This window comes from Magnolia sinica, chromosome 2 (genome assembly GCF_029962835.1).
Source record: "Magnolia sinica isolate HGM2019 chromosome 2, MsV1, whole genome shotgun sequence".
Lineage (NCBI taxonomy): Eukaryota > Viridiplantae > Streptophyta > Magnoliopsida > Magnoliales > Magnoliaceae > Magnolia > Magnolia sinica.
Genome location: NC_080574.1, coordinates 68,608,768 through 68,619,962, shown reverse-complemented (window position 1 = coordinate 68,619,962; position 11,195 = coordinate 68,608,768). Strand labels below are relative to the sequence as shown.

Below are 11,195 nucleotides of genomic sequence, written 5' to 3'. Positions count from 1 at the left end.
CAGTAAAAAAAAGATCTACAAATATATAATAAATAAATAAATAAATTTGCAGCAAATAGCAACAAAGATGGAACCTAAAAGGAGAAAAAATGTTTCATATCATGCAAAAGTCTTGAAGAACATGCCAAGATTCCATTGATTGGCATTCTTACCAGCACATAGATTCTAAAAACTAAAAAGAGAATGTCGCATCCAAGTAACCTAGAAACTCATTGGATCATGACCTCTTCATCCAAATAAAACCCACGCATTCAAAAATGCAAGTGGTTCAGAAAAAATGGGAAGAGGTATTGCATAAATAAGACGTTCTTCATGTTCAGTACTTAAAAGGTGGAAATAATACTGATAATAGAACTCGCAACAAACTATGACAGTCAACCTTCTAATAACTGAGACACCACATAGACTTTTACAAAAATCCACCCCAGTATGTATTGATCCTGCATTTACTAAGAAAAATAAATAATAATAATCACTACACCAAAATCTTCAAACTGGTACAGTTGGGATTTTGGTTCAGAAACGGCTTTAAGCCATTCCTGATTTGAAACAGTAGTGAACTGTACTAGATTTGTTGCTGTTATATGCTGTTCTTTCTACTGTTTTGTTGGTGTGTCCCAATTGATGTTAGATCTTCTTATTTGTTATTATTGTGCTTTATTGTTTTATTTTGAAATAGATGGACAGAATGGAATTGATTAGTAACCTTTAAGTGGACCCCACATGGCCCAAGAGTCACATACTGTAAATCTACCACAGACTACCGAATAATTTTTATCATTTCTTACGCCAAAACGCCCTAAAATTCCTCATTTCGCATCCATCGCCGTCTCCGTCTCCATCTCTGTCTCCCTCTCTCAATCTCCCTCTCCCTCTCCCTCTCTCCCGATCTTAACCCTCTCTCTCGATCTCCCTCTCCCTCGACCTCCCTCTCTTTCGATCTTCCTCTCCCAATCTCAACCCTCTCTCTCGATCTTCCTCTTTTTTGATTTCCCTCTCCCGATCTTGACCCTCTCTCTCGATCTCCCTCTCCCTGCAAAATCCAACATCCCACGACAGTCCCCACACGTGGGGTCATCTCATTATATCCTTGTCTGATATCTTTTGATAGTCTCTATTTATAGTCTTTAGTGTTCAGCACTTGCTTAGTTGCAGATTTCACCAAAATGGGTGGTTGAAGTTTCAGCTTATTCATTTATAGTGTTATGTTGCAGCATCAGTAGATCTTTTCACGCCCCAGAGTCGGTAATCAGACTCACAAGGAACACGATGGCTGGTTCTAGCCACAACAGCCTCCGTAGTACCCAATTCTCGGCTCCTGAGGCAGGTTCCGATCCTAGGATCCTACAAGGAGGATTTCCATAACAATATAATCATTTCCACTACGAGCATACCGAGTGCATATGATGCCCATGGATGAAATTTTCAAAACTTCCATGGTACTAAGTGATTGCCCCAACGCCGTGATCGAGTGGAAACTATGAGCACACGAGGGCCTTGTACCGTTAGGCCGCGACTCCCACTGTCATGTAGTCAGTTGGGTAGAGATGTGGCCTTATCCGCTTGTGAGAGAGGGTAGTATTAGGCCGAGTCTGACCAGCTCATGAAATGGGTCCGCTACCGTCGAGCCTCGTTGGTGATTGGCTATCCACGGGCGGGTAGTGAGGTCTCTTATGCTCGTTTGACTGTGCGGGTCTGTAGAGCGGCAGTCATTCTGCAGTGTAATGGATCTCGGTGATTTCCTTATGATTGGAAAGGTATTTGACATGAGGTTTGGATATGAGCACTGACATTACTTGCATCGTATTAGCATTGACTGTATAAGCCCCTTCATGCATTGCCTTGGTATGGCGCACCCAGTACTCATTGCATCGTATTCATGATAAGCCTTAGTAAGGCTGGTGATATCCTCATTGAGCATGTTTTTCCTTCTTGCATTTCATACTATTTTTCTGTGCACCATTATCACACACTTTCACCACCCTCCAAGCTTCTATAAGCTTATGCACGATTGATGCGTGCAGGAGACTTTAGGGAGGCGTCGTAATGGCAGAGCTTAGATTAGAGCTAAGCTTGAGGACCCAGTGTTGTAGACCTTCATTTCTCTCCTTTTCTATTATCTTCTGTATGTCCTTTTGAACCTAATATAAATTTGTAAAAGTTCAAATTTTTAGTGAATTTTGTGATGTGTGCCTTATTATTCTTAGATATACTTGCTGTGATCTTAGGTATGCTCATAGTGGAAATGATTATATTGTTATGGAAATCCTCCTTGTAGGATCCCAGGATCAGAACCTGCCTCAGGAGCTGAGAATGGGGTACTACGGAGGCTGTTGCTGTTAGAACCAGCCATCGGGTTCCTTGTGAGTTTGATTATCGAGTATGGGGCGTGACAGGATCAAGGGAAATTTCTGCTGGCAGCTAGAAGGTTTAGGCACGGCGCACATACTGAGTATATAATCTCTCTTGATGCTGATGACTTGTCCCAAGGAAGTAATGCATATGTTGGAAAGTTGAGGTAAATCTTTGGTAATTCTGCCAGATTTTTAATATTTAGCATAATGAAACTCCCTTTGAGGTTTATAGTGGCAATGGGTATGAAAAATTCTTCGGGTTGTCAGAATAGAAATGCATTTTTGTTGAAACAAATAATCTCTGCTGTGCACTCCAAAGTCAGTGCATGAGGCTTTTTTCTGAACATAAGTATTGCCGTTACCCAAATACTACACTGTAGAAAGCACATCTTAGGAATGGTTTTTTTTTTTTTCCCCCAAAATCCCTAGCTATTTTTTGGATGAACTTCTGTGACATTCATCATGTTATTGCTAGTACTCATGTAATTTCATGATCGGCAAGTGTGCCACAAAGATCTACTATACTGAGACCAAATGGGTAAGAGAACTTTATGCAGAAACTTTCGGTGCAATCAACTACCTTATGATTAACCTTCTCCACATTGGTGCTAGTAAACAGCTTGAATCCTGTAATGGAAGTTTGATGGAATCATGGAATTGGAAGACACCACCAGAAAACTATTCTTAATTTCAGAAACCTTTACCATAATCAATTCTTCAAGATGCACCTGATTTTGTTAAATGTTTCAATGGCACCCTTCTAGTTGATACCTTTAAGTGCGTTATGACGTTGTCAGGTAATGAAAGGTCTATTGGAAAGAAAAAAAAAAATGATTTTGATCGCTCCCATTTGCATGCGGCTTGTCGATTTATATATTTGCTTCCTGTTTTCTTTTGCTTTGTGGAAAGGAGGGAAACTTGTTACTAAAAAAAAAAAAAAAAAAAGTGGCTTGTGAAGCATCTAACAAGGCAATTCGATTTGGAATCCCTTGATTCCAGTGCTGCAGAAAGCTGTTGTCTTAAGGAAGCAACTGTCACCTGCAATCCTTCACACTCACAGATCTGATTTACCAAAATGGAAGCCAGGTGTTACAACTGGTTGTTGGTGTATTTGATTCCCTCTATCAAGTTAGCTTTAGATGCATTTGCAATAAATAATAATAGTTCTTCTATTTTACCTTTTGATGCAGCTGTTATTGGATTACTCTGTTGTCCACAGTTTTGACCTGAAATAAATGAAATAATACGCAATTCCAGTTGCGCCCCGACTAAGGTGAGGTTGGCTGATCTTAAAAAAATAAAATAGTGTGATTCTTCAGACACTACTTCTTATGCTTAGAAGAATGTAATAGAGTTTTCCTTATCTTGTTTGATTTTATGACAGTTGTATTGGATCAATTAATTATGGTTGATACTGTTAATTTTTGCAGAAGGTGGGCCTCTCATGTACAGCTTTATCAGGCCATGCATATATTCCATCAAACATTTTATATTTCCTTAGTAGTTGATTGACCCTCCAAGTCCAAAAAATACATGAATAAATAATTTTTATTTAAAAAAAAAGAAGAAGTAGTTGATTCCACACTTTTCTTTTTCATGGTATTGAGGTAGGGATGATCCTCTAATACTGGATTTACCAGACAGTTTCTTTCAGCATTGCATTTGGATGTGGATTGGGTATGCTGAAAGTTCATCTAAGCAACAAAGTAATCCTTATTTTTAATCAATTTGCACCTTCTTGTTGTTTCAGTTTGCTGAAGCCCCTGTTCCTGAAACATTTCAAATCCACCCAAATCCAGCATGTAAGTGCTTTTTGTGGCTATTTAGTTAGGATATGTTGCTCTTATCTTCCCTAGCATGCAACTTGACCACTGAACTTCACTATTGCTTTACCTTTATATTTGTTTAGTTTAGATAAGGCTTAGATGATGATGATGATGATGTTTGTGGGAAATTACAGCTTAGGTATTTTATTATTGGGAAATTACAGCATATAGCGATTTTAGTTGTGATCACACTCTAGTTTATTCAGTTTAGCTGACAATCCTACTTTTGTGGCATTATATTTTTGCAAAATTTTGTTATGTTTTTAAAACATTTTGCATCAAACCCACAACACCCCTCTTTCTGAAGTAGTTCAGTAACCTATAAACAAAAACCTGAAGTTGAGGTCATTGTACTTGTTTTCTCAACTTTCTATTTGACACTGACAGGTGCCGGAGATGAATAATTAGCAACATGGACCAAAGATCAGCTACTTCAAAGAAAAAAAAAAACTATGTTGGTCTGTTTTCTATAATTAACACTTTCCATCGGCTGAATTTTACTTTATTGGCCCCTAGAGTACAAATCTCTCAAGTCTAGGAACTACACCAATCATCTGGTGTTGGAAAGTAATCTTGTTGATGGGGTTTGTCAAACTAATTAAATTACAAAAATAGTTGTTGCAAAAATACATGGTTTTAGTTTGCAGTGACCAATGCCGGAGGCAGTTTGCACGAGAGGTTCAAGAGGCAACTAACGGCACATGCCAACATGGCCCAGGTGTGCAAGAACCAGTCATGTATGCAGGATCAGCTATCACGTCTACTTTGAATATAGGATGTAGACATAGTGCATGATGAGGAAAACATGCAACACCTTCTGCAGAGTGTTCATCTAGGGGTTCGCTGTTCAGCTGCAATTGTAGCATATGACTGCCACATCCGTGTCAAACCGAACTGTTGATTGAACTAATAACTTACTATTTTGCAAGCTAAAGCTCCCAATGTTTGTAATTTAAATAAAGCTTCCATTCGTCAACACTCAGAGCCCAATGATCTTACTAAATTGTATTTAGCCACAGGTGAATTCGATCGCTCCCATTTGCATGCGGCTTATCGATTTATATATTTGCTTACAATATCTGTTAATAGATCTTCCTTTAGATTTATGCCATCTGGTGTATGCTACATGATTGGAGGGGTTTGTATTGATGGGACCCATGATGGGAAAGCCCTGTTTAGTAAAGAGTAGGAAGCAGTTGCTCAGCCAACTAATTCTCGAGTCATTTGATACTTAAATTAACATGGTTGTATTATATCAGGAAATGAAGCCACTGGTTCTTAGCTTATGGGCTGGCCTGTGTGACAAGGAACTCACTACTCTCCTGTTGCACGTTGAAGGAGCCGCTGTTGAAGATGGAAGAAAGCCCATCATATGGGATACTTACACACATGCTGGTTAACAGCATTTTCACCTACCACTATTCTGCATCTTCATCATCTGACAGAATCAAAAGATTCAATTAATCACCTGAGATTTTTTTTCTGTCACAGGAAATTTTTTTGACAAGAGCACGTGAGTCATTTCAGCAAATCAATATCTCAAGCACAAGGTGAAAAAACAACCTAGTAGATTCTCAATAGAAATGCTTGTTTTGGTTGATGGCAGAAAGATTTGAAGCTAATGCATGAGATGGGCCTGGATGCCTAAAGATTTTCTATTTCCTAGTCCAGGCTAATTCCTGGTATGTAGACTATTAGTTTGATTCAATTTTCAATTTCCTAGATGCATTGCTGAAACTTCCTGTTTGATTCTTGTGGCCATTCACATGCAGATGGACGGGGAGCTATCGACCCAAAAGGCTTGTAGTACTACAACAATCTCATCAATGAACTTGTCCATCAGTTGAACTCTCCTGATTGTCGTTTATGAACCGTTCATAAGGTGAGCTCTTCTAGAACTAGATACCTGACATCTCAATGGACTTCCTATTTAATCAATCATTTATTTGGCATGGGTGATTGAGTGCAAATTTGTTCTTAGTTTTAAAGCCTTTCATTCTCATCTTGAATTTAAAGTTTTTATATACCTCATTGTCTACGTGTGGATGAACTCTTCATAACTGGTTATCTCTTTATTTGTTCATATACCAAATATATTCTTCCATGTGGTCCTGATTTCTGCCATTTACCCTGTAGCGGTTAACATGGAGGCAAGAACATTTACTACGTGCTCAACAAGGAATTCCAATATCGGAATATGAGGTAAGTGTTACAATTTCTCTGGTTGGTTTTCAACATGCAAAAAGCAGAGGATATGTATTTAAAGATGCTGAAGTGGCATAGTGACTTCAAAGTTGATACAATTGAAAAGGGAAAGCTTCAAGGTGACTAGTAGCTTGGATCTTGCACACGTCCATGTTGGCACATGTGGCAGTAGCTTGGTGGGCTGGGATAACATGCATGTGGATTAACCCAAAAAAGAAAAAAAGAGTAATAACGTAGTTTTCAAACCCACTATTATATGTTGTTGGATTACATGCCGCTGTCCAAGCATTCGATTGACTGTTGAAGTTTCATTACTGATTTGCAACTTCATTTTTTATCTATTTTTGGTAATGGCTTGTGATAGTGCACAATGATCAGAGGTTCCTTTTTAAAGCACTCTCAGTTTTGCATGCAACTATTCACTTCTGTCAGTTACTATCTTTTCTGTTCATTCGAATTGTAGACGTAGGTTGAAGTTTTTTTTTTTCATAGCAGTTGCAGTCTATGGATTTCAATGATTCCAGTTTTATATAGACTCCTAAGAGTATTTGTTGTATATTCCAGTTTTTTCTTTTTTTTCAACTATTCACTTTGTGGGTGTTTTTTTTTTTTTTTGTGTGTGTGTGTGTGTGTTGGGGGGTGGGGGGGGATTTGGTTTTACTACTGATGTTCAGTACTTCTATACAATAAGTTGTTTCTTTAATGCTTGAGATTTATTAGTACTTTATCTATGTTTGGATGTAATATGCTCATTCAAAGTGAAACATTATTTTATGTTTGAGGTTCAAGTGCTTGTATTCATGTGTGATATCTCACTGACCTTAGGATATCTTTCTTCCTCTTGCTTTAATTTGTCAGTCAGTATCGTGTGCCCTTGGCCTGAACAATTTTTCTGCTCCTAGTGAAAGCAGGTTCTTCCCTTCACACTTTTTATTTTCTTCCTCATTTTTATATGTTCTAATATTTTTTTATTAAAATATATTGACATGGTGTATGGTTTGAACATAGTAATCTTACACATCAACACTAGTGCTTCCTTGCTTCCTTGTTTGCCTAAACCGAGGTCGTTAAATATGCTTGGGTAGCCTTGTAAAGCACAACTTGGGGGCACACTCAACTTCATGGCTTCTTAGCATGGAAGTAAAAAAAAATATTTTGAGATAACAGGAAGCTGAGTTGTTAGGATGGACTCGTTTAACACCCTATTTATTGTAAACTCTACCCTTCTTACCTGCAGGTTTTATGAAGGTGTTGTGCATTCTTGTAACCCAGGAAAGAAGAAATATGTGGTGAACTATGAGACTTGTGTACTTCTCTTAATTATCCCTGTCCAAACTATCTACTTTCTTGAAGACTTCTTGAATGATATTTCTTTCAAAGATACTATATGACGATGGAGATGTGGTAGTTCTCTAGTTAGATAAGGAGCAGTGGGAGGTTATCAGTGGCGGTTTTGAGCCTAGCAAGGTATTGATCTATCTATTATAGAGCAATCTTTTCTTCTTTGGCTAAATTGCAAATTTTTAGCACGGAATATAATGTGTTCAACCTTTTTTCCAGCGACTTAAATCATTGAATGTTTCCCCATCCAAAGGAATTTAAGTATCATTGTTAAAAGCTTTTCTTTCCATGATTCAGTTTTGTGTTGTTTTAGTTAATTAAAATACAGTTTGGGCAGTATATGGTCGATATGATGCACAGATTAGGAGCTTTGAACCACAACATTATAGAAAACTAATATGAGGGTCCTGAATGGATCTACTGTGTGGGATGCTTTGCCGATTTTAAACTCGTCTGAAAAGCTTCTACCTTTGCCTGCTCTTACTTCCTGGGAGTTCATACTCGCAACATTTTGGAAATGTTGAATCACCGCTCTTGCACCCAAATCCACCACTGCTTTCTCTTCCACTTTATGCAACTAACTAGTGCCAAGCCTGTTGTCATTGTAGTGGGCATAATGATGTGATTTCATACCCTAACTGACCAATGTGATCAATATTTTGGTTTTTGAGTAATGAGATGACTAATGGTGATGGTAGGATTATGAATCTTACTCTCGTCGCAGATGCCAATTGACTGGTGTGTTGTTCTAGGTTGTTCATCTGCTGGGACCCATGGCCCCCATGTAGGTGTCATGGCCCAATGGCTAGGTCAGAGTGCTCATCTAGTAGGCTAATGGATTAAATTATTGACACCTATGATCATTATCTGGCATATGTGTAGCACACCTAATGTCAGATTCTCACCCCAACACTGCGTCATCAATAACTTCTATCATGACATAATGGGCTTGTTTGGATTGAGGGTAAAATAGGGAATGCGAGGGAAAGTGAAATTGTGACATAAGAAGGATGGAGAATAGGAGGGGAAAGAAACCCCTTGCACATGTTTGTTTTGTTAGAGAAACTGTGAAGGAAAGTGCTTTCCTTTTGTATTTTCCATTGTTTGGGTTGCAATTTTTGAAAGAAAACCTCTTTTTCCTCCAATTTTGAAATTCAAAACCTCACATTGGAAGAGAACTTCCTTCACACCATTTGATTGTTTGAGAGAAGGTTGACTCCTTTCCTAAGGAAAGCATATGGGTTTCCTTCTCTTTCTATGTAATCCAAACAAGAGGAAATGTCAATCACAGGGAAATTGTTTGCTTCTCCTAGTTGACCCCCAATCCTAACATGCCTGATGTTTTCAATAGTTACATAGGCCAAGTCTATCATGATGTATTGGATCTTTTTTGTTATTATTTGTCGAAATGTTTTGATTATATCCTCTTCTCCATGTCTGACTTTTCTTCAATTCCAGCCCCGAGAAGATCAAGTTGAAACCATTACAAGGAAAAAGCAAAGCAAAAAATCAGCCAGGGGAGGGACCTCTATAGAAAGAGCTACTTCCATGCATGTGAAAGCCTTTTATCTGTACTCCTCAATAAACTGAGGGGGAAGATGGCAATCCTTTCACTGAAGAAATCTGGACCAAAACTCCCTTAACTCCTGACCCAATTCTCAGTCAGGATTGCTGGGACTAGCCTTGCCGTCATCTTCTCTGTCTTCTGTAAGGTCGCAGGTGGAAGAGTGCCATTTTGTGCCACCAAGCTACTCAATACTGGGTTTGGGTTAGGATTGGTCTGGCTTTCATGGGCATTCAACCACTTTAGAGATACGATCGTCTATGTCAGCAAGAATTCAAGTAGGGTGGTTTTGAATGAGGATGAGATTGTGAGAAAAGTCAATAGAAGTGTGAATGTTATTTTCTTCAGGGCTGTGATGTTAATGGCGGTTGCAGTGCTGAGGTTTGCATGAGTAAAAAGGCAAGGAGATTTTGGAGTTGGGTTTTTCCTTTTTCCCACCATAAGCTTATGTGAAAATCTTGAGACATCGGTATTTTTCTAACCTTAGTTTTATGGCAGTTGATGTGGTTATGTAAGGCCCGTATCCTAGCCCGTACCGTTCCGTAGGCTTCCGCGATCCTCCCAGTCAAATTCCGGCAATCCGCAATTTGTTATCAGCATTTTCGTGCGACCTTGAGATGTTTCTCCTATTTCAGAGTCAGCACGACCCGAGATTTGTACCCTAGCGACTACGCTGTCGCCATGGTTCTAACGCCGTGACTCGCGCACCAATCCGATACCCAGGCCAGAAGATGTGGGCCCGCATTCATTCCGAAGAAATGCCGCGTGTTGCGAATTCTGAGAGAATCTCTACAACATGTCCCATCAATCAATCAATCAATCAATCAAACCAAGTACACACCATACCACAAGTACAAGCAACCCATCCCTTTCCTATTCCCAACGTCAACTCTCTCTCTCCACCCATCCCTTTTTCACCCAAATTTCAACTAAGCCCATACCCTAACCATCGTTTCCTTACAACAACCACTCCATCCATTCGTTTCATCCATCATTTCTCTCTCTCTCTCTCTCTCTCTCTCTCTCTCTCTCTCATTTCTATCTATACTCTCCAACCCCCCAAGCAACACCCAACGTCCAAACTTTCCAAGAGCAATCCAAGTGTGGACCACTTTCCCACTCTCTCATCTCTCATCTCAACCATTCATTCATCATCTACCTCCATCAAAATTGAACGCAAGGATCATAGGAGTCTAAGGGATCAAGGAGGAGTGCAATAGGTGGGTGATCCACCGTTGATTTCAATTTTAAGGCCCACTTGTTGGGCCCATATTGATGTATGCAATGTAGAGAGGGGCCTATAGTGGCAGGGTTCCTCTACCTCATCGTCTCTCTCTCTCTCTCTCTCTCTCTCTCTCTCTCTTGTGCGGATGATGGTGTGTTTGTGTATATGGCCCACCATGAAGTATATATTTTATCCATGCCACTCATCTTCATGGGACCCACCTGACGGATGTGTTGGATCTACACCGTCTAGCCCGTTACCGGGCCTGAATGGAAGGAAAAACACAAATATTAGATTGATCCAAATAGGTGGGCCACGTCCATGTGGGACCCACCATGATGCCTATGTTGTACCCATCCATCCAGTGTCCCTGGACGCTGGACATGGCCTCCATAGAAGTATGATCCAGCAATGGGGTGTACTGTCCAGCAACAAAAATAACAAAAAAAATAGAAGAAAGAAAAAAAATGCATATTATAAAATATAATATTATTATAATATAATATATCATTATATATATATATGGTGGTGGACCCTACGTGGGACCCACCTATAGCGTGGAATGCAATAGCAGTGAGGGACCCAGCTGCTGCGTTGGCCCCTTCTAAACCGTCCATTCATTAGACTGCCCGTCTAGCGTCTCTAGACACTAGACGTTAACACTCCACGTATACAGATAT

General features: G+C 39.5%; 1 long non-coding RNA gene across 11 annotated transcripts; it reads left to right on the top strand.

Annotated features, from left to right (window-relative positions):
* Positions 1 to 2,385: 2,385 nt before the first annotated feature.
* Positions 2,386 to 9,797, top strand: LOC131237177 (uncharacterized). Of its 11 annotated transcripts, none has more exons than XR_009167089.1 (9): positions 2,386 to 2,518; positions 3,354 to 3,440; positions 3,545 to 3,627; positions 5,440 to 5,862; positions 5,953 to 6,382; positions 7,244 to 7,296; positions 7,623 to 7,674; positions 7,766 to 7,852; positions 9,185 to 9,797. It is a non-coding gene; the product is annotated as an uncharacterized LOC131237177 (long non-coding RNA). The 11 variants fall into 11 exon arrangements; XR_009167097.1 differs by having other exon boundaries at positions 3,354 to 3,452; XR_009167091.1 differs by lacking the exon at positions 2,386 to 2,518 and having other exon boundaries at positions 2,776 to 3,440; positions 5,953 to 6,062; positions 6,317 to 6,382.
* The last annotated feature ends 1,398 nt before the right edge of the window (positions 9,798 to 11,195 follow it).